Genomic DNA, 22,392 nt, shown 5'->3' on the forward strand with positions numbered 1-22,392 from the left:
GCAATCTTCTCCTTAGAAGGGAGAATGGTGAGACTTTGTCTTATGTACTTTGTATATGTGATCAGGAGAGATCAGTTCATGGAGAAAGACAGCGTGCTTGGTACAATGGAAGGACAAGAAAGAGGAACAAAACCTTTGAGGAGAAGGATGGACACAATGACTGAAACAAAGGACTCAAACATAATAATTGTAAGAACTGTGCGGCTCTGGTCAGTGTTATAGGTTTGTTATGAGTTGGAACCAAATTGATGGCACCTAAAAGTACCAATAACAATAAGTTATATTGATGATTAAACTACATTTCAAAGAGTACATTAAATTATTTCTTTTCCAAATGATAAAGCCTTTAGAGCTTTAAATTAAACATTTTATACATTTTATGGAGCTATATCTAAAAGCAACACAAATTCATAATTGAAGAAGCCACTTGTTTTTACTTAAATATTTCAATTGCTTCCCATTGTATGAAATAAATCATGGTCCTCACTAATGTGATTTCTAATCACTGTTCTTCTTCTGGAGGCTGATGATAAGACTTCCTCCCTTCTGCCCTTTGTACTGGTCAAAACAAATTTCTTACAGGCAGTCTTCAAATGTCCTTTGGTAGTTCCTGTTATATGTTTCCATGAACTGTCTTCTCATGCCAAGAATAATCTATCAATTATCTCCTCTCTAGTTGTCCGTCAGTATTCTTCCAATCGTGTACCTAGCTATCACCTTGACTTTTATGACAACAATCAAAATCCACACTAATGGTCTTTCCTAAGTAGAAATGAGCACTACATTAAGGAAGGGACTGAATCATACATATGCATTGTCTCCCATTGAAGAATAAATAAGAATGCTTAGTTCTACTTAACTCAATACAATTCATAATGAAATATGGAATATATATATATAATATATTATATTTATGACAGAAATTCACAAAAGAATGACCTAAATAAAATATAGGCTAGTCCTTCACTATCTTCACAATTTGAGCCTTGGCTGCAGTCACTGTGTTAGTTCATCTTATTGAGAGCTCTTTCCTCTTTCTTAGCTGCCCTTCCATTTTAGCCTATGTTTTGTTTTACATGAGGTCGTTATGAGTGGGAAACATCTAGACAGCACATAGCATGTTTTCAATATAAAATCAATTAACCGAGAGGGAAAGTCAGAAATAGAGGAGAAATGTAAACGCAACAAGGAAACTTAAGACCATTAAGAAAAATAATTATGAGATGAGAAAATTCTTGCTATTAATTACTGAAATAGGTAGTTCTTGCTTTAAAAAAAAAGAGTTGAACTTTAAATGGGTTCAGAGTATGTAAATCTCCAATGAGAAGTTTCTGTTGATAAACTTAGCAATGTTATAAATATTATAACTATAAGAGTATGAACTTTGAACTATCCTTTTATCAAATTAAATATTAAATTAAAAAAATGACCTAAATAAATCAAACAATTGTTGCAGTCTGAAATGCATAGGACTAGCACATAAGTTGTTAGCTGTCATCAAGTCGTATTCTTACTCATGTCAACCCCAAGGAAGCGGTATGCTGCCTGGTCTGGCATAATCCTCCATGACCAGTTGTAGATCAGAGACTGATCGGGTTTCATTGACTGATTTTCAGATTCCCAGACTTCTCTTCTTAGTTTACCATCATCAAAAATCGCTACCCAAACCTGTTCAACGTTATAGCAAGACATACATGTTCTCTGTTAGACAAGGGTTAGCTGTCCATAAGGGAGCCTTCATGGTGCAGTGGATGGTTGGGCTTCTAGTTACAGGTGTATTTGCTGTCATGCAAACCTGCGTCCTGTGCATGGAAAGTGAAAATTTTACCACAGAGCCACCAATTCCTAACATTAATAAACGTCAACGCTTATCAAAAGGCAAGGGAACAGTGTTTGTTTCTATGTATCACTGCACACATACATGGTAAGAGTTGGGCAGTTTATTACCAAAGTACCTACATATTTCCATTATAATCATCTATTAACAGAACTATTCTAGCATACAAGAGTAGAAATATTCAGGAAATGGGAGAAAAGGGGAACCCATTACAAGGATGGATATATCTCCCCGCCCCCAAGGGAACAAATAACATACCTTTGCGTGAAGAGAGACAATGGACAGTGTAAGATACAAAATAATAAGAACAATATATAATTGATCTAGGATTTACAAGAGTGGGAGGAAGGGGAAAAAAGGAGCTAATACCAAGGGCTCAAGTAGAAAATGTTTTGGAAATGATGATGGCAACATATGTACAAATATGCTTGATACATATAGAATGTTAACATATAGAATGTTAAAAGAACTTAAACGAACCCCCAATAAAATGATTTTTAAAAGAAATAGAAACATTAACCTTCATTATCTGCGTATACTTACTATAGAATCATGCAGAGAGTCGGCATAGACATTTCAGTCAGTATGCTGAACATTTGTGTTGCCTGATGAGATCTCAGAATTTACACTACACCACCCCATATGTACAGCTTTCTCTAACCTAACATCTCCAACTAAAGTCCTGTTATTTGATGAGCTACACACACTCATTTTAAAGTGGCAGCTTCTCTAAGAAAACAAGGGCTGATGTCAGAGGTGTTGTGTCATTGGGGATCACCATCTTGAAGTTCTTATGTGTTTTTCTGCTTTTCGTAGATGAACCCTAGGATTGATAAAGCTATAGGTACAGCAAGTTGAATAAGGGTTTGGTGGAAGGGGCTGAGGGGTCCAGTGGGAGGGGTCAATCAAAGGGAGACAATATCAAGGAGTCCAGGAAGGAAGAGTGTTTGGAAACTGATGGTTCTAGCAATTTTACAATACTCATATTGTGATTTAACTATGGAATGGTATGTATTAAATATATATATATGTGTGTGTATATATATATGTGTGTGTGTGTGTGTGTGTGTGTGTGTGTGTGTGTATAGTCTCTGAATGATCAGACAGTGACTGAAGCCCTTTGACTCAGAGGCACTTTGGAAGAAAAGAATGGAGGCTTCCAAATCCAACCCAACGCGGGCTGAGTCTTCGGAGCCCCTAGGACAGAGGAGAACGGTCTCCATGCGTTTCTGAGACGGCAACTCTTTACGGGAGGAGAAAATCCTGTCCTCCAGGGAAAAAAGAAAACACAATTACAATGTAAATTAGCCTTTAACAAATAGTAAGGCACATTTAGGAATTAAATATCTAGGTATTGAAGCTTTGCTTCCCGATATGTTTAAAACCATTATATAAGTTTAGCCATAACCGATCAATCTGTGTGCTTTCAAAGATCATTCTTTCTGCTGCTAACGAAGGTCCTATGGCAGAAATTTATTAAAGGTATACGTTTGCATGGGATAATAATTGGGTCGATAATATGAAATTCATAGGCTCATTATTTAATTGCAAGGGCAGATTATGAATACAGCTTCTGAAATGTATTTTAATGAAAAACACTATATCCTGACCTAATCATATCAACCTTATGTGATCTAATTAAGGATGCAAAAAATCATTAGGTTTTCAAAATATTAGTTCCTGCTCCATCAGGCTATGAGCTGCCCCTTCATGAATGTAGATAGATAGATAGATAGATAGATAGATAGATAGATAGATAGATAGATAGATAGATAGACTTGCATGTAGGCAAATTAGTTAAACAGAAGGATGTCTTTTCTGACTACTGAAAGCGATCTTTTTTCTTATCAAAAAATCGCTAGGATACTACAAAATTATCATCTGGCTGTCTGCTCTAATGACAAATTATATGTATGAACCGTATAAAAATTAAAAAATGCAATAACCCTAAATTCTCATCATACTGGAAATGTGTTCCGTGCTTTTGCATATATCAATTTAATAAAAGGAAATTAAGCATATTATAACATGTCTCCTTGTGTAGCAATTTTTAATCCAGAGCATAAAAATGATAAGTTTTTGCCTTAATAGCCAGCACTACATCAAAGATCTAGATCCAATTTTTAAAGCACTAGAATTCTAGACTACTTACTTGAACTGCTTTTATATTAAAATGTCTATTCTACCCTTAATGCGGCTTTTTATATTATAGATTATTGTTCTCAATTAAACTGGCATTCCAACTTGAAATTAGCACATCAATTATTCAACAGGGCTGCCTTGCTTCTCTATGGAAGTAAACTGAACAAGAAAACACACAAAAGAAGACAGGTTAAGAATTACATATGCAAATTAATTTTAAGGACGCCGTTCTGCTCGGTATAAACACCCAGGGAATGAAAAGCCATAACAAATAAATGAAGTGTATGTCACTCATTCAAGCGAGAAGATGTCTGCATGTGGCTTACAGACAAAACTTCAATAGCAAGAAATAATAGGCGCTTTTATATAGATGCTCATGGGATCCTTGGTAGATCAATGGTAGGACTCTCATCTTCCATGCAAGAGATTCAGGTTTGATTCCTGGCCGATACACCTCATGCAGAGCCACCATCCATCCCTTGGCGATGTTCTTGTTGCTATGGTGCTACATAGATCTCAGGAGTACTTCTAAGCTAAGGTAAACTAGGAGGAAAGGCCTGGTTATATATAATTTTGATAGTTAACCAGTGAAAACCCCATGGATCACATCAAAAATAATGTGGCATAAACTCCAGCATAAAAGCAACATAACAGTACAAAAAATGACAAATGGACAATAACTGACTTATGTAAAATACTAAATTCGTTTTCTCTTTTTAGGCACTATTGTTCAATTCAAATCTTTGTTTTTAAAATCATTTTATTGGGGGCTCATACAACGCTTATCACAATCCATACATACATCCATTGTGTTGAGCACATTTGTACATCTGTTGCCTTCATCATTCTCAAAACATTTGCTTTCTTCTTGAGCCCTTGGTACTAGCTCCTCATTTCCCCCCTCCCTTTCCTTTCCAAACCCCTCATGAACCCTTGATAATTTATAAATTATTATTGTTTCACCATATCTTAGACTGTCCGACATCTCCCTTCACCCACCCTTCCCTTGTCTGTCCTCCAGAGAGGAAGTTATATGTAGATCCTTGTAATTGGTTCCCCCTTTCTACCCCACATTTGCTCAACCCTCACCACTGGTCCTGAGGGGGTTAATCTGTCCTGGATCCCCTGTGTTTCCAATTCCTATCTGTACTAGTGTACATCCTCTGGTCTAGCCAGATTTGTAAGGTAAAATTGGGATTATGATAGTGGGGGGCAGAGGGAGGAAACATTTAAGAACTAGAGGAAAGTTGTATGTTTCACAGTTGCTACTCTGCACCCTGAATGACTCACCTCCTCCCCGTGACCCTTCTGTAAGGGGATGTCCAGTTGCCTACAGATGGATCTTGGGTCCCCAGTATGCACTCCCCCTTACACACAATGATATGAGTTTTTGTTCCTTGATGCCTAATACATGATCCCATCGGCACCTGTACTCACGCAGGCTGGTGTGCTTCTTCCATGTGGGCTTTGTTGCTTCTGGGCTAGATGGCTGCTTGTTTATCTTCAAGCCTTTAAGACCCCAGACACTATATCCTTTGCTAGTCGGGCACCATCAGCTTTCTTCACCACATTTGCCCATGCACCCATCTGACTTCAGTGATCGTATCGGGAAGGTGAGCACATAATGATATGATTTTTTCTTCTTTGATGCCTGTCAATTCAAATCTTTATGGCACTTATCTTTGGTGCGTATCATAAATTATGCTATTAGTCAAGAATTTTTGAAGAAGAAGAAAAGAACAGAGGACAGATATGTGGTAAAGACAAACATATTTTAATAAAAGTCAAGGGCAATAGTCTTGAGAAGCTTGGCTGTAATGTATGAACCACCGAATGATAGCATTCAAGAGGTATTAAGAATATAAGTAGCAAATCTGTGTGGAACATTTTTTAAAAACTAATGTTTAATTTCTATTAGCTATAGAAAAAGAGGAAGCGCATTACATATATAGGAAAAACTAAATATATTCAACCACACATGCATTCATTCTTCAAGGTATTTAACAAATAATAGACATTTACTACATCCTGGGAGCAGTTGAAAACACAAAACTGGAGAAGCCACTCTTTTATCCCACAGGTCTTTATCTAAAAAAGGAAGAAGAAATCATGAATAGGGACTTCTCAAAGTTGCATACTAGAAAGAGGTCAAACAGGTCATTTTTACAGGAGCCTAGGCCTCTGGGGGACAAAGCTCAGAAGTGGAATAAGAGTTGAGCATGGAAGGATGAATATGCATTTCCCAGGTAGAAAGTGAAAAGTTGGAAAGATGCCATTCAAAAACAAGTAATTGTATGCTTAGCAGAACTTCTTAATATGCTTACATGACCTGCTCATATTTTGATAAGAATCATGCTGGGTGGGAAACAATGGGAGGGGATACAAGAAACATGGCTGGAAAGGTAGATAAGAATTCGATTCAAACAAATGGCAAATATGCAGCAATAAGGACTTTGATTTTTATTCTTCAGGCATTATGAAGCTATTGAAGATTTTCCCAAGAAAGTGCAAGGAACACTTTACATTTCAGAAATAATATTCTGACAAGAGTGAACAATGGATTCATGGATATCTGAAAATGGGGGAAATGTACCCTAAGGTTGAAGGTAGAGAGCCACTTGGGGAAGTATGAGTTTCTTTTATTTAGAATATTAGCCAATGGAATAGGAAAGAGTAGATATTTAGGGAAAAGCAATCAGCAGAACTTAATGACCAAATAAATAAAAAGTTCAGGGGACAAAGCATAGTCCAGAAAACTATACAATTTTTAGATTTTTATTATTTAGAGCAAAAGACGTGTTTTGTTGTTGTTGTTGGTGGTGGTGGTGCTGGTTTTGCCAGGTGAGTTCCAACTCATAATGACCCTTTGTACAACAGAAGGAAGGGACCACCACCTAGTTCCTCAGTGCCAAGGTCATTGAGGTATAAATGCTCCGGTTTCAGACACAGAAGAAATGCATGTGTTAAATAAACAATTATATGTTGAGTCACATTGGGGCAATCTAATAAATTTTGTGGTGGGTTTTAGGTGTCTTTGAGACTTTCATGCGGGGGTGTTAAGTATGCTGTTTGTTTGTCTAAGCTTGGACTTGAAAAAGTAGGCTCAAGGAACATTTATCTTTGAGATTATTAAGAAATATAGAAATATAAATGAAGAAAAGTCACTAAAAACGCTGTGAGAAGGGATAGACATATATGGAAACGTGAAAGACATTGACACAATATGTTGAAAGAGGAAGTAGAGCTAATGAAGAAATTGGAGAAGGAAATTACCACCGGACAAGACAGAAGGGAGGAGAATGTTTAACAAGTGTATCAAAGGAGCAAGGCAGACATAGCCGTCCCTTTCTCCTGTTCACTTGAGGTTCCATCAAAAGGAAAGATCTCTTCACATAGGACAGCCTTGCCACTAGCTTCGTCCCCCCCCCCCGCCCCGTTTTCTTCACAATTCTAAGGTAGTTTGGTTCAATACACACTCCAATGCATTAATGAATATTTCTCCAAGAAACTGATCGTGTTGAACTATATCTTTAAGAATCTGGCCATGTTTTCTTATTTCCACAGATTAAAAAACAAAACAAAAAAACTCCTGTATAGGTGGACTAAAATTAGTACAATAGTTACAAGCAAACACACTAACAAAGAACTTCAAGCAATGTAAATGAATGTAACAACTTATTATTCTAATAGAGTTTCTTTAGCATCCTCATAAATAAATCCCCTTTGAACCAACTCACCTTCCTTCTCTCACCATTTATTCCTCTCCACTGCTCAGATCTCTTTACTATATTACTTAGCTCGTGGTTGGATATCTCCAAATCAAATGGTATAAAGAACTTGGTTTCTTCACTGTGGATGCGCTGAAATGTATCCAGTATTGGAGAATCATTGTGTACCCTAAGAACAAAAGTATCTTGTTTTTATTCAGAATCTTGTTTAATTTCCTCCCAAAAGGCTAAGTAATTTGTTTCTTAGTCTAGATAATTAAATCTAGAGTTGATTAGTTTCCCGTGTTAATGATGGTCAACTTCACATCCACTATAATATTGTTGGGCTAGTGTTGGACTGTTCATCTGAAGGCTGGCAGATCAAGACACCAACTGAAACTTGGTAAAGAGATGAATCTTTCTGTTTCTGTTAAGATTCATAGCTTTGAAGCCCTATGTAGGGTCTCTGTAGGTTGGGATTAGCTTGATGGCAGTGGGTTTGGTGTTGTTCCAGCTTTTCCTTTTTTCTACTTTTACATATGAATGCACAGAAGTCAAGCTAGTGTTGCTGTGACTAAGTGGCAGAGACAGAATTAAAACTCAGAGTTGACTAACTTCAAAGCTAGTTTTATTCAAGCATGCTTATTCTTCAGTTAAAGTAACTGATGAATTGTGTAACATTACATACTCCCCTTTCTCTTGATTTTTTCTGAAATATTCAAACAAATATTTTAAAGCTTGCCTTCAAGTAACATCTTGTTCCTCTGAAATTATTTTATATTCACCATAGAAGGAAAATAAAAGCTAAATTTCTATCCAGTCTAACTGGGCCATATGGTACCATCTTGAAACGCAGCTCCTGAACTTACTGTGGTTTGATACTCAAGGTCGGCCATTTGAATGATTTACTAGTTGCCTTGTTAAACAAGAACTAGTCTTTACCATCATTTTCTTAAGCTTGTTTAATGTAGCATTTATCTTTTTCCCTTTAATGGTGGTAAGATTTAACGCAGTTAAATTACTGTCAATTTGCTGCCATAAACATTTTCTATATGAAGATTTTAAGTGCAGGATTATCAACAATGCAATTAACTTTGAATTAATTAGAAATCATAGTCCTGTTTCTGCTGGCTTATGTGCCTTTTGCCCAGAAAATGCCTATCTGTTTTTATATTTCCTTCATTCTGTGTAAAATACAATTCTAAAAACAGCCATGGCTGGATCTACAGATTGCAAACAATGTTTTGACAGAGAAAAATGTCATACTGGAATATGGAAATCAGCACAGGATTAATTGTGTTTTTTTTCTTCCATTCAGGATGGTATTTTCCAGTGAAAATGTTTCCAGCAATGTGTTGTTAATAAGTTAACATACTATCCTATATTATTTTTAGCAGAAGTTTCAATCCTATAAAGATCGCTTGCATAAATAAAGAACAATAGTCTGTAGATACATACAGAAATTATGTAATTTGTTTGATAATGTAATAATTAAACCACATAGCTTTTATCTAAATTGGAGTATTTCATCCTTTTCGATATTTATACAATCTATACTGATCAAACAGGTTGTATTTTATTTGATTTTTCACGTTTCTGGTCCTCTTTAGAAAGCTAGAAATCCCCATTAAATGTTAGGAGAACTGCTATAAAACATAAGAAGCCATGTCTCAATGTGTCAATTTTGCAAATAAATTAGCTCTTTGTATAAGAGAGTAACCGACTATCCTGTGTATTTATCATTAGAATAGGTTAAAAATATTAAACTTTTCATAGTAGCTAGAAGGTAATTATTTTCAAATGAGTCAAAAACTAACCTATACATATATGTGAGTGCATATGTTATTTGTTAACTCATTTGAAAGTAATTATACACTATGCTTACCAATTTTCTACCATATCAGGCGAATGTGAATGTGTGTAGAAATATCAGATGAAGTCATAAAAATCTGAAAACCATATTTGCTGAGAAAGGAAAAAGAGCAAAGCACACATGGACACAATGTTGCCAGTCAATGGATCTAAGCGAGGGATATGTTGTTTGTTTTATTATTCTTATAACTTTTATAAGTTTGACTTGTTCTGAAATAAAAAGTTACAATGGTAGTCCTTTGAAAATACATCAATTTAGGATAGAATCATTGCTTCGGGAACATTGAAGTTCCGTTAAAGGGAGTGAAAAAATTGAGGAATGAATACTTTTGATTGCACATGTCAAATCCAAACCTTAATGAAAGTAACATGCAAAAAATATTGAAATGGCAAGTATTTTGTCACATGTATTTTTATCGTAATAAAAAATTTTAAATATAATTTAAAAAGAAACTGCACTGCACCAATCCATAAAGCCTTAGGCATTATTGTTTCTAGAAATAGGTCACATATTCTGCCACAGGTTTTGATAATGGCCAATGAAACACAGTAATTTACAAAGTCCTCTGCCCTGTGTCCTACATTTGCAGCAAGTCAGTGCTTGGTGAGTGGCAGAAGCTATTATGTTTGGTTCACATCTGAATGTGGGTCATTTACAGAAACTAGCATGTGACATTTCTTTTAAAGCTAAAAAGGACAAGTGTGAACATTTAGGTAATATAATATTTTAAGTGTCATGGAAAGAATGGAATTTATACCTTTAGGAAACTAAAAATGCAAAACTGCTTACCAATGTGCATATACACACATATGCGAGGCTAAGTCATAAATGATTGCTATAAATAAAATTTCTTTAAACAAAAATATCAAAATGTGAAGCTACTGTTTCTCAGCATGTCCCTCATGTAGGTCGATGCACTCTTGAAGGCAGTGTTTCTATCGCACTAACTATTCCCTAAAGAGATTTTCAGTCTTTTATCTACACCGCGACAAAATGGCGGTGGAGGTCTCCTGGAGGAACACAAATGTTGTACCTTTAGAAGGTCCCTTGAGTTTGGAGAACAAAAAGGAGTTTACTTTGGAGCACACATAGGGTAATGTCTCCCAATGAAGTTCTCATATGGCAATCATTGCTATCCTTAAAGAATGAGCAGGTACATTATCAAGACGGAACAAACTTTCTCAGTTCACTTTTCCTGTACCTAAAACCTCGTCTCAAGAAGCCCCCATGATTTTCCTGCGACCATTGATTAAAAAAACTATTAAGAGTACCGCTTTGGGATCCTAAAAGTCAGTCACCATAACCATCTAAGCTCACGTCTCTGCCTTGAACTTTACGGGTCCAGAAGTTTACCTGGGAACATGTATGCAGTTTACAACTGACCACTAGACATGTTTAAATACATTTCAGAACAAGCCCATGTATGTATAAATTGGGACCTAGGAGCAATACTTTCTATTCACGTTTATATACATACATATATGTACACACATACATATGGAGAAGGGGAGACAAGTACAATGACTTATTTCTAGTTTCAAAAAGCTACACATGACATGGGCCATGCCTTTATTTGTCTAATACCCAATGTACTGTTGACATAAATTTCAAACCTACTAGTATAATTACAGTAGCATAATGAAGATAGAACTCTGAACTAACAGTATATAAATACTCAAGCTTCGTTTGGCATCCCCGGTGCACACATGCAGAAATATATTCTTGTTTACTTGTTTAAATGTTAAAATATGCATATACCTTAGGATATTAGTTGAACATTTAAAATAAGGTGTATGATAAAATAATTCTATGTGTGGACACAGCTTGCTTGTGTTCTAGAAATCATTGGTTAGTAAATATTCTGTATAATAGCAATCAAAATAAAATATCTTTGCTTTCAAATAGCACTACATAAGGAAAATGCAAAGTACAAAGGAGACAAGAAGACAAGAATACAGTGGGGAAAACATTTCTTTACTTTGTCTACACTTCTTCACATCAATTTGATTATCGTATATACTGGAATATAAGCCAACCCAAGTATAAGCTGAGGTACATAATTATTACCTGGGAAACCAGAAAAGCTGAGTGACTTGAATACAAGCCTAGGGCGGAAAATGCAGAAGCTATTGGTGAGTTTCAATAATCAAAACAAATGAAAATAAAATTACTAAAAATTGAGATATCATTGAGGTAATGTATTGAAATATTTATTTTTAATTAAAAAACATAAATAAAAGGACAAGTCTTTTAAAATTAGTAAACCAGCACACTAAGTGCAAAATAGGTTCAACAAAAATAATAAGGTATCAACAATGAAACCTTAAGAGTACTATTCCCTGAGCTCAATCAGCAACCAAGCTAAAATGTACAGAGTTCAAATCCTTCAAAACTGGATTCCTCATCATTATCCGTATCCCAATGCAGAGCTTCAGCTGGTGTGAGGTCATCATAGACGCTGTCCTCACTGAGATAGCCATCATCACCATCACTGCTGTCATTTTCATACAAAGTGCAGTGTTCACTGCCATCCATAGCATTACTAACACTACATTTCTGGAAGGCACGTCGCACCATGTTTCTGGAATGTCTCCCCATGCATCTTGAACCCACTTTGCTATTAACTCTATGTCAGGCTTCATGAGATTTTCTCCTTTTGTTAGTCGGGCTTGACCAGATGACATCCATTCATGCCACATCCTTCACACATGGTCTTTAAAAGGCTTATTCAAAGATACACGTCATAGGACGGCTATGATTGGTTAGATGTGAGTTAACAAACATTCAGAGTCCTGAAGTGTCAGCAGGGCTTTGGATGAACAGGGGAGAAATGGCAATCACCCAGGAGATAACGGGCGCTCGTCCTGTTACCTCGCAAGGGGGGGGAGGGCAGTGAGATGTTACACTTTGCTGGGGTACCACTGACCCATGTATAAGCTGAACCCCAGTTTTTCAGCACATTTTTTGTGTGCTGAAAAAACTTGGCTTATACACAAGTATATACAGTACTTGTTTTTGAATTTCTGATACCTATTCCCAACAACACCTCATGATTACATAGGTTGGTGCGCTTCTTCCCTGTGAGCCTTTTTGCTTCCCTATTAGATGCTTAACTACAAGCCTTTAAGACTCCAGACATTATTGTTTAAAAAGCTGGGTGCCATCAGCTTTCTTCACCACATTTGCTTATGCACCATTTTTTGTTTTCAGCGATCATACATTGCCATATTAGGTAGTAGAATAACAAACCATTCTTATAAAGAGGTAAGATTTCAGTAGAAGCCCAATCCATCTGCATTCTTATTGTGTGTGTGTGCACACACACACACAAATACACCTATCTTCATATATTTACATATATAAAAATCTATAGTTATAACTATATATCCAATTGTTACTTTCTTGTTTTTGTGTCTTTTTCTTTTTGCTTTCTTCCTGCCCCACTATCATGTTTACCCATCATTCACCTCTCAGTAATTTCTCTCAGATATACCTCTATTGAACAAACATGCCCAGAAACACTACACCCTCCTCACTGCCAATTTTAGATCCCTTGCTATGACTCTCTCCCTGTCCTCCGCTACTTTCACTCCTCCTCTCCCATGCGCCCCCCCCACCCCCACGCCCCTGGAACCAGGTCCCATTCCTGTCTCCTTGGGATTGCTTATCCTGCCTGTCTTATATAAATTGACACCCAAAGGTAAAACAACCCACAACAAAAATATTCATACAAACATTTCCAAGTCTAACTTAGAACTGACCCAGAGTAGATGAGTGAAATATAACAGAGCAGGCCCGGTTATCATCCATCGGGTGAATCCCCTTTTATTTCAAGGATCAAAATTCAAGGACCTGCTTACCTGACAGCACTTACCCTTTTAGTCCTCAGACTTCGTGTCTGAGGTGTGTGCCTTCTACTAGACTCCATTGCTCTCTCTGCAGTCAAGGCTGGAGCAGTCTGTTTCACCCCCAAGCCCCATTACACACATAGACTGTCAATGTGGCCCCACTCTGAGTATCCCCAACCAGTTCAATTGAGGTTCCAAGTGCTGCTCCCTTCTCCCTAACTCCCGAGTCAGAATCTTCAAGCAAGATTCCTGAGGGATTTTGTGGCTTTGCTCCCCTCACTGGTCTGTGGCACTCCTCTCTTGGGTTGCCCCCATGTCTGGGAACCAGACCAGCCACACTCCGGGAACTGTCTCTTCAGTGCCGTCCTCTGTAGTGCTGTTGCCTACGGAGGGGACGTCATGTCGCCAACTGAGGCCAATCCTGCAATCAGTCCCTTCTGTGAACCGGCTGCTGCAAGCAGGATCATCACCCTCAAGGCCTGACACACCAGAATGAGGTCTCTTCTCCCTTTCCTTTGGAGACATAAACAATACCCTCCCCTTGGGTAGATTACTACCCTGCTCCTCCATTGCCATCTTTTTTTCTTCCCCACCCTTCTGTGGGCCTTAAAGGCAATATGAGAGGGTGTGAGGTGGAGTGGAGATATCATTGTACAGAGGTGCTATTTGCATCTATTTTGTTTATTTATGTATTTATTTTGATGAGGTATACATCATTGTATTTGGTCTGGCTCTTGCCAGATCATCCGGTCCTCAGCCTAGAAACCGTGTGTTATGTACATTTTCTCCTGTGCCCATTCCCTTCTTTGAATTTACCTCAGTTGATCATGTTGAACTTGTCTTTTTGTGCTTGACCAACTTCACTCAACATACTATTCCCCAACTCTTTTCCATGAGATGAAGTACTTCATCATTTCATCACTGTTTTCAGGGAGCCGCTGTACTCCATGGTATGTACATACCAGAGTTTTTAAATCCATTTGTCTATTGATGGAAATTTAGGGTGTATCCAAGTGTTTGCGATTGTGAACTGGATGGCAATGAACATTGGAGTACAGATGTCTGGTCATGGCCTGTTTCTTATGTCTTCTGGGCATATGCCCAGTAGTGGAATCTCTGCATACATTAATTCGATTTGCATCTATTTTAGGTATTGCCAAATCACATTCCACAGTTGCTTGTACGTATCTGCAAGACCACCAATAGTGAATGAGAGTTCCTATCTCATCATAAGCCCTCCAATATTTGTTGCTTTCTGTTCTTTTGAATTGGGCTATTCTTGTAGGTGCTAGGTAGTATCTCATGGTTGCTTTGATTTGCATTTCCTGGATGGCTAATATTTGAGAATACCTTCACATATACATATATGAAAGTATTCACAAATATATACATATGAAAGTATTCTAAAATAAATAAATATATGTATGTATTAATATATAATAAATATATATATGCCATTCAGTTTTCATCCCCTATGAATCTTCTGTTCAAGTCTTTTGCCCATCTCCTTAGTGGACAATTTGATTTTTTCTTATTGTAAGGTTGTCAGGTTCTGTAGATTCTAGTAATAAAACCTTTGTCTGATAAATCATTAATAATATCTTTTCCAAGTTTGTGGACTCTGATACAAAGTCTTTCGATGCACATAGTGTTTTATGATAAATATTGTTCTCTGATAAAGTCTTTCAACACACAGTGTTTTATCCTTAGTATGTCCCACATGTCTATTTTCTTTCCTCTGGGTGTGTATCTTTCATTATTGCTGATAACCCATGTATTCAATGTGCTAAGCTTCTCAGCTTTGTCCTAATTTTTCATTGATGATCCTTATAATTTGGGCTTTTTCTTCAAGGTCTGTGATCTACCATGAATTTATCCTGTGTATGGGATGAGGTGAAGGTTTTGGTTCATTCTTCTGCAAGTTGATTTCCAGTTTTTCCAGCACCATTTGTTTAAAAGTATATTTGCTTCCCAGGTGATTTTGTGGGCCCTTAACAAAGATGCGTTGTCTGCATTCTGCTGTTTTTATTTCTGGATTTTCTGTTCTTATTCCTTGGTCCAAGTATCCTTCATTATACAAGTACCATGCTGTTTTGACAACTGTGGCTTCATAATAAATTTTAAAGTCAGGAAATACAAACCCACCCACTTTATTCTTCTTGGGGAGTTCTTTGCCAATCCTGGGTCCCTTCCTGTTCCATATAAATTTGGAAGTCAGTTTTTCCATTTCTTTGAAAAATGATGAAGATATTTGTATCAGGATGGCATTGAACCTTAGGTAGGACTGACATCTTCACAATATTGAGTCTACCAATCCACAATATGGAATATTTTTCCATTTGTGTACGTCCCTTTGGTTTCTTTTAATAATGTTCTTTAGTTTTCCTCATACATACTGGCCGAGATTTTGTCAATGATATTTGCATCTATTTTTATTAGAGATTGCGATAGGTGGGTTTATTGTGCCAACCAGGCCACTAGGAACATGTGGGATTAATAAGGTCACAGCTTGATTGCAGGGCAAAGAGATAAATGGCTTGGTAAATCCTTCCCCACACCCCTCTTTCTTGCCGTCTGGTGATAGAACCAGTCTTTGCTATATCCCATAGATTTATCCCATATACCAGCTAAAGTGTGGCTGCTTTAGCTAGTTCTCAGCCTCAACTTGTGAGCTACACTACCTGTAGAACAGTCAACACATGGATTGTGTCACTAGAGCTTGAGATTACTTCAAGACCTGCTTTGCCACACTGTGTACATCACTTGAACTTGAGGCTGTGGGATCCTGTTATCTTAATTGCTTGTATCAATATGCCATCTGAACCTGCTTTGCTAAGCTGGTTACTGTTGGTGACCCACTCTGCTGTTCTCTGTCTGTGGCTAGACTGCTTGCCTTACCCTAGGGAAGACTAAGCTGTCTGCTTCCTTGGCATTGGATACAGCAGCCCTCGTGAGTTAAAGGATTTCTAGTATATTAACTGTTCCAAGAAAGTGAGCTGAACTGAGTCCTCTGTACTACTATGTGGACTAATTATCTGTTATATTGCTTTGTGTTGTACATATCTATCCATATATTTACATGTAAAATTACAAGTATCCTGGATTTTTTTCTCTAGAGAACCCTAACACAGAGATATTTGTCTGTAGTTCTCTATTCTTGTTGGATCCTTGCCCAGTTTTAGTACCAGTATTATACTAGCTTTATAGAATGTGTTTGGGAATTTACTGTTCTGGAAGGATTTGTGTAGAATTAGTGTCAGCTCTTCCCTGAATGTTGGTAGAATTCTCCAGTGAAGCCATCTGGGAGAAGGCATTTTTTAGTTGGTGTTTCCTTGATAAGCTTTTTGATTTCTTTTACTAGGGTTCTGCTCAAGTTCTTGATGTCAAGGGAATGGTTATTGAAACAATGATGTAAGCCATTATAGGAATTCGAGGCCAGAAGTAGTGTCACCTTTTGTGTTATAATTATAAATCATTCTGGTTACAGCGAGGAAAATAAGATGAATAGGGGAAGAGGATCTATAAGAAAACTAGTCAGAGGCGAATATATCATAAGTCAGGAAAGATACAAGAACATACCCAGCTTTAAGGATAGACCTAGGAACAAATTCGTAACCTAGCACCGCCATAGCTTAGTGGTGGTGGATTTTGACGGAGATGAGAGAGTGAAGGACAAGTCTCAATTTCCTTCCTCCATCGCGTCTCTTTTTTCCTCTCTCTCATTCCCACTACTGGCTTCATCCTTTCTCTTTTCTTCTGGCCTCAGGGGGGAAATTTTGGCATCCACTAATATAGGTAATGTTCTGTATTCTGTTTGGTGAAGTGGAGGGTCAGTGAAAAAGAAAAAGACCCACAAGAGATAAATTGTCACCGTGGTTATAACAATGGTCGCAAACACAACACCAATTGTGAGGATGGAAGAGGGTCAGACCGTGTTTCACTCGGTTTTACTTCAGGGCCACTGTGAGTTACAACTCAGTAGACAACACGTAATAATAGACGTTCAGACAAACCTGAATGAAGAAGTGATTTCAAGGAAAGAAGAATATATTCTTTCCTCAAAATGTCAATTTTGACAACCTCCTGAAAAACGCACGTGAAATTCTGAAAGTTCTAAATTTAACCAAATTCACGTTTAGCTTGAAAGAATTAAATTTTAGAACAGATCTATGTTAAGTTCAAAATGAGCAAGATATGTAATGTAACATATTTAGATGACTATATTTATTCCCATGGAGCTCATCTCAATGCTTCGTACTCTCATGTTGGCAATAGAAGCTATTAATAATATTAACATTAATATTTGGATTTATTTTATTAATACAATAACGACCACATATTTTATATTATTAAATCACTTTCAAAATATAATTAAGTTCAAAGTTTGTTTATGGTTACCAGGAAGGAGGAAATCGCGGGTATTGAAAATATTCTTTTTTTGAAAATATTCTTACAATGCAAATGCATATGCTTAAGTCTCTTCCTTATACTTTTAAGGCTAACATTAGTCACATTTTAAAGTTAAGGAAAACAGAGTCAGTGATAACACTACTGTCTAAAGATGCACATATAATAGGTGACAGAGTCAAGGGTCAAGCCAATGCTGCCTAGCTTCTAGAAGGTTATCTTATTATTACAGCGCAGTCATTGTCCAAGGAACAATTAACCACAAGTTATAAATTGAAGCAAGTTTATTAATATGTAATGTTAGGGAATATGATGTGAAATAATATTCCTGCTTTTGGGGTTACAAAATCTCCATTTAACTATTAGCATCGTCACTAGGCAAACAAAGAAGGGGGAAATGGGAGGGAGAAAAGGGGAGAGAGGCAAAAATGAGATGACGGCATGGGGGGAGCAGGGTACTATCCCACCCAGGAAGAGAGTATTGGTTATGTCTCCACAGTATTAGGAGTGTGCATACAGCCCCCACCATGGTGCACCAAGCCATGAGGGAAATGTAACCACATGGAGGAATGCATGAACACATTGGGCTACCAGTCTGCCCCAGCCAGAGCCAAACTGACCCTTTCCCTAGAAATATGTGCAACAGAGAACAACACTAAACCTGCAGGTTGGGGAAAGGGGCTGAAATGTCACACTCACATCGAAGCAAATCAAGAAGGAAAAGCTAAAGGGACAGTCACCATAGACCCCATACCGGTGCAGCAAGCCAGAGGATGGTTTCCCTGCATGGAGCTACTAATGCACAGAAGGACTATAGGGTCAACAGCAGGTCATGGCATGTTGTCCCCTTACTGGAGCACACTGTGAAGAGGACAATACTGGGGGCACAGTGGGGAGGTAATGTGGTCTGAACCCCGAAGCAACAGGGTAAACCAAGTAGGGGGCATAACAATGAACAACTGGAGCAAAGCAAATCCACGAATCCCCTAAGGAGCCCCCAAAATAGACTTCGGGCTAGCAGGGAAACTCCTGGATTTCCCCCAGGACCAGTGGGGAGACAGTCATAAAGGTCAGTGGACAGACATGGAATTATGTACGTTTTCTCTCACTATATTTTCCTTTTCTTGTTTCAAACTTTTGTTATCTTATTGTTTGGTCCATTTCATTGTTGGTTTGCCTACTGATATAAGACAGGCATGAGAAGCAAGTTCAAGGAGAAAGCAATAGGACCGGTCGTCCAGAAGGATCTTGGGGGGGAGATGGGAGTGGGGGAGAACTGGGGGATGGGGGGGGTGAGCAAACAACACCATAGACAGGATAACAACTAGGGAATTAAAATCAACAGCAACGAGGATCTAGAGCTCCTAGGAGTATTGGAGCAACAGCAATCTAGCTGAGAGGAAGTACTAAGAGGCAGAAGTAGGGCCATCCTGATAGTGGGGCAGAAGGAAGGCAAAAGGAAACAGAGGAAGGATCTAGGGAGCAAAGCTATGGAGAGAGGTGTAAGCATAGGTGTGTCCATATGTAAATACAGTAACCAAAAAAATAGAGACATTGACCTATGTACACATATTTATATAAGAATATGCTAAGGTAGTGGACAGACTTCAAGATGTTGCTCAAGACCTCCCTCAATACAAGAACACTTTGTTCTAACAACTGGCATTCTGTGATGCTCACCCTCCTAGGACATTCACTGAAGACAAAATGGGTGCATAAGCAAATGTGGTGATCTAGCATTTAGGGTCTGAAAGGTTTGACATTAAACAAGCAGCCATTCAACAGTGAAGCAACAAGACCACATGGAAGAAACACACCAACCGGTGTGATTATAAGGTGCCATCAGGACCAGGTAACAGTCATCAGAAAATCCATAACAAACAAAGAAACATATTGTTGAGAACGAGGGGTTTCAGAGCAGAGCCCATCTGTGGACAATGGAATATTCTCCCACAGAGAAGTCACCGAAGGGGTAAGTCAACCAGGGTGCAGTAAAGCACTGATGAAACACACAACATTCCTCTGGTTCCTTGAGGCTTCCTCACCTTATCTCCACCCCCAACATGACCCCAGGGTCATGATGGATTTTCACTCTGGATTAGACTGGAGCATGTACACAGGTATAGATAAGAGATAAAAAGCTCATGACACATGGAATCTAGTAACAGGAATGGGAATAGTAACACCAAAAGGGTAGGGGGAGGGGGTTGGGGAGAAGAGGGGAGTAAGGAGGAATTGATCTCAATGATTGACACATAACTATATACTCCTCCAGGGGGAAGAACAACAGAAACCATGGGGGAAGAGACACAGTAGTCAGTATGAGATATGAAAATAATAATAATTTATAATCTATCAAGGAGTCACCAGGGTCTGAGGGCAGGGAGGGAAAAAGGAGGAGCTGATACCAAGAGCTCTAGAGAGAGTCAATGTCTAGAACAGAATGATGGCAACATATGTATGGATATGCCTGATACAATTGATGTACGGATTCTAATAAGGACTGTAAGACCCCACAACAAAATGATCTTTTAATAATAAATAAGCTCATCAAAACAACTTCTTCATTTATGAAAAGAAGATGATATTAAAAATTCTTAAATCAAAAGATAACTCTGAATGTTACGCAATATAAGCTCTATGTTGTATTCAAACTAGGGCTTGGCATATCGTAAATGCTCCCCAAAAGTAGAAAATGCCATCAGGTGCCCTGGGTACCACAAACAGTTAAGTACTGTACTGAACATACTGTAGCTGAAAGATTGCCAGTCCAAACACACCCAGAGGTTTCTCCAAAGAGCCTTGGTAATGTACGTCCATAAAACCACAACCTTGAAAAGCTAAGGTGCAGTCCTACCAGGTGGCAACTAAAGGAAAATGTGAATGCTCTCTGTTAAAATATAAGTATAGCAACTGTAATCTCTAGTTTTCCAATGCACATAGTATTTTATTTTTATGCAACTTAAAAAAAATTATATCTCAAGATTCCGAGATTATTATGCCAGCTAATGATATATTGCTTTGATTAAGGTCAGGATTCTATCTTCTCTAATCACCACAAAGCTCAGCTTGATTAACCCTTTATATTGTCTTAAAATAATGTTGACTTGTCTTATACTTGTCAAATTGATTTGAATTCAAAGAGATTCTATTGGAAACCATAGGATTTTTTAGCTGCTATCTTAGACTTCCAACTCAAAGAGACCTATAGGACCCCATAACAACAACAAAAATCAAACTTATTGCCATTGAGTCATTGCTGACTCCGCTAACACCTGTGGACTTCCGACTGCTTACAGGAGTAGAAAGACCAGTCTTTCTCTTGTGGGTTGCTGCAACCATGTGGATTACAGCCCATTGCACAACCACTACACCACCAGGGCTCCTAGAGGACCCCATAGGGGTTTCAGAACTGTAATCTTAGATGTCCAGAGCAAGAGGGCTAAGTGAACATACACACAACTGGACCCCTTTAAAACAACCAGGGTGGGAATTGATACACAAGAAAGACCAGGCAGCTAGCCTGTGCAGAAAACAACATGCAAGGTAACTAAAGCATTATCTCTATATCCCAGAGTCTGCAGAGTAACGGGAGAAAGGGACAGGCCTGGTGTGGTGCTCAGGGTTCCCTCTGGTTCCTGGCCAACTTGGGCCCTCCAACAAGCAGAGCCCCAGCAGGCACACTGAGTCACATAAGCAACTAGACTCGGCTCCCAGCCCAAGGATCGCTCTGTGCTCTGCCAGCAAGCAGAGCCTGGCTAACATAGTGGGGCAGTTACATAAATCTATTGTCAACTTGAGCAAAACGGGTTTTGTCTAGCCTGTCAAACAGGTCATAGCCAATGAGGTATCTGAGTGCCCATGACCTTCTCCTGATGATTCTGGCAACTCCTGTCTTCCTCACAGAAGGCAGGGCAGCCACTCACCCTGTGAGACATTACTGTTCCTGTTGACAAGCCGCATGGAGCTACACTGATGGAGTCAGAGCCTTGGAGCTGGAGGAGCCACGTGGAGACCCATGTCAGCTCTGAGATATTTCCACTGCCACTGGATCCACAAGACTTTCCACCCACTGGCCTATGATCAGCCTGCATTCAGCATCATTGCATGTGTTGTGTGAGCCTGAAGGAAATTATAGACTAGTATCAGACATATGGGCTAATATCAGACTAATGGACTTGATCTGGACTGAGCTAGGATGTTTTCTTAATATATAATTACAGTTTATATAAAGCTCTTTCGTATACATATATGAGGGGCTATGAATATGGATTAGCACACAAAGTAGTCCTTTCAATGCTTCATCAGCAAGAATTCCTACCCCTTCCCTGACATTCCCACCATATTCCACCAGCAAACAAGTTAGGCATTCTTTCTGTAACCCACCAGCATAGAGGTCACTAGTGTGGACAATGTTTGGTGAAGGAAGAGATACCAGGGCTTAGGCACTCTTTCTGCACAATGCCAGCAACCACATCTATTCCCAGGACAGAAGTCTCTCAGTGCCCCATCAGAAAGCAGGCTCAAGCCTACCTCTGGTCCTCTTTCTGAGCCACACTACACTGCTTGTTAGCAGGC

Source organism: Tenrec ecaudatus, chromosome 7 (genome assembly GCF_050624435.1).
Source record: "Tenrec ecaudatus isolate mTenEca1 chromosome 7, mTenEca1.hap1, whole genome shotgun sequence".
In the NCBI taxonomy this organism is placed as follows: domain Eukaryota; kingdom Metazoa; phylum Chordata; class Mammalia; order Afrosoricida; family Tenrecidae; genus Tenrec; species Tenrec ecaudatus.